We start from the raw sequence: 2,655 nt of genomic DNA on the forward strand, positions 1-2,655 counted from the left end.
AACAAATAATACTATGAATATTTTGGTAAACAAGGGATCTATACTAGTTTCAATGGCTCAAAAATGGTGAACAGTTTAGTAACATTTCTAACACAGTTTCAATTTTTTTTTCCCAGAATGAATAGACCAAATCACTACTCTACCTCCAAATATAAGTTTTTAAACAAATATACCAATTTTGGAAATTTAAGGAAACATTCAAATGAGCACTGGCCTCTTCAGAGTAGAAATTTGGGAGGCTATTTTATTATTGTCACTGTGCTTCTATTTCTCAAAACAATTACAGAATTCTAGTGGAATTGCCTGAGGAGACTTAAGTATATAATCTGGGTTTGTAATTATTATTATAATCAAGGTAGTGATATAATAAAGAACACATTCAATGTGATAATACCAATGGGCCAAGTGATCTGACTTTCCTAATATCAGGTCTGTATCTGTGACATATAGACAATAGTATTTCACAAGCTTGTGAGGAAAGTTGATTTGTATACCTTATGATGTGAATAGAGAACATTATTATAATTGATAATGATAATGAAAAAAGTTGATCTCAGGGTATATTAAGCTTTCAAAAATGAAATTAGGATAACGTAGTCAAAATTGATTCTGATGGGAGAGAAAAGGAGGGAGCAGTCTCAATTATAGTGGGACTGATGGGCTCAGCTACAAACTGATTTTTAAATAACATTTGTAAGGTATACAAATCAAAATTTACTGATAATAAATCATAATTTCATGACTTTCATTTTCAGTTACTACATCTTTTCTTGGGTCTCTGCCCACAGTTTAAGAAGCTTTGATATAGATTGCCCAAGACTGAGGGTATTCTGATATAGACACAGTTTTTCTGTCCAAGAGTGTCCTGGAGTGAACTCACTTCTCTGTGAAGTTCACCTCTCCTTAATTGGTAACCAATCAAAGATGATTGCTGTCTGCTGGCATATTTCTCAACCAAGGACCCCAAAACCTTAAGAAATCATACTGCTTCTTTAGCAGATGAGAGGGTAAGGAGCCCTTTTTGTCAGTCATTTGCCGTCCATGATTAATTGATTATAATTTATCCCAAAATTTTGTCTCTGGAAATTATTTTATTTCTTCTTACTGTTTCCTGAGGCAGTCTATGCTACTTTTCCATAATTCCAATTATTAGGGAGTTTTAGTTTTTTACCTAACATTTAAATTTGCTTCTGTGTCACTGCTACACATTACTCCTAAATCTACCCTGTGGGCACAAGGAAAATAAATGCAGTTCCTCTGAAAGAAACAACCCTTCACATAGCTTAAGAAAGTTGTTATGACCTTCAGCGGCAATCCAGCCTTTTCTCCTCCACACTGAACATTCCCAGCTCCTTCAATTGATGCTGTTGTTGTTGCTATTTGTCCTTTGTACTTGAAGAAGACCATGACATCAGGGAGATGATGCTATGACATAAAAATGAATTGGATTTAAGTGATGGAGAGCTGTGATGGAGGGCTATGCAAAATCACTTGCCTCACTTTCTCCTCCCAAGCCATCTGGGTCCAGGGACCACATCTAGACCAGGAGGACCAGAGATATCTCTGGATACAGAGGGATATCTTTTGTCTTTTTAAGCTAATGTCTTGAATAGGTCTTAATTTGACAGAAGCCTTACTTATTCAGTGATTAAGTCAAGGTAAGAATTGAGGCAAAAAATGGTCTTTTTTACCTACTCAAAAAAAAAAAAAAACTCATGTGGTTTCTCATGTGTACATCAACTGAAAACTCTCCTTTGGCTGCCTTCCTTTGTTAACCCTTGACTTTATCAAATCTCCTTCCTAAAACAGTATTCAGAACAAAAGACAATAATCCAAAGATAATCTGATCAGAATGAATATGATGATCCTCTTCCTGGTCTTACATACTCTGCCCCTTTTTAATACAGTCTAACATCACATTAGCACGAAAGGCTGCTGCCTCATACTACTGACTCATATTAAGCTTATAATTTTTGAACCACACCTCCCACCCCAGAACTTTTTTAGATAAATTGCTGCTAACTAAACTTCCCCCATCTCGTACTTGTGAAGTCGATTTTGTGAACCTCAGCATAAAATTTTAAATGTATCCCTATTAAATTTCAGCTTATTTTGATTTGGCCTGGTATTTTAGCTTGTCAAAATCTTTTGACTCTTAATTCTGTGATCCAGTGTGTTAGCTCTCCCCTTCCAGCTTTGTCTCATTTGCAAATTCGGCAAGCATGTCATTTATGCTTTTATCCAAGTAATTGATACAAAATGTTAAACAGCACTGGGCTAAGCAGCACTCTGGGATAGTACCCTAGAGACTTGCTTCTAAGTTGACATTAAACCGCTAATGATTACTCTTTATGTAAAGCCATTTGAATTCTAAACTCTTCTGTAGTCTAGCCTACATCTCTATATTTTCCCCACAAGAATCCCATATAAATCTTTATGAAATATTTTGCTAAAAATCTAAATAAGATATAAATACAGCCCTGATCTGCCAATAACTTCCTCAAAGGGAAATAAAGTTAGTCTGTCATGATCTGAGATGTGCCTTTTCAATAAGTACGACGTTTCCTACAACTAAAGGTATTTATCACTAAAAGCATTAGGCAACTGGGTTGCACAGTGGAGAGAGTGTCAGATATGAGATCAAATCAAGCCTCA

This window comes from Antechinus flavipes, chromosome 1 (assembly GCF_016432865.1).
Source record: "Antechinus flavipes isolate AdamAnt ecotype Samford, QLD, Australia chromosome 1, AdamAnt_v2, whole genome shotgun sequence".
In the NCBI taxonomy this organism is placed as follows: Eukaryota; Metazoa; Chordata; class Mammalia; order Dasyuromorphia; family Dasyuridae; genus Antechinus; species Antechinus flavipes.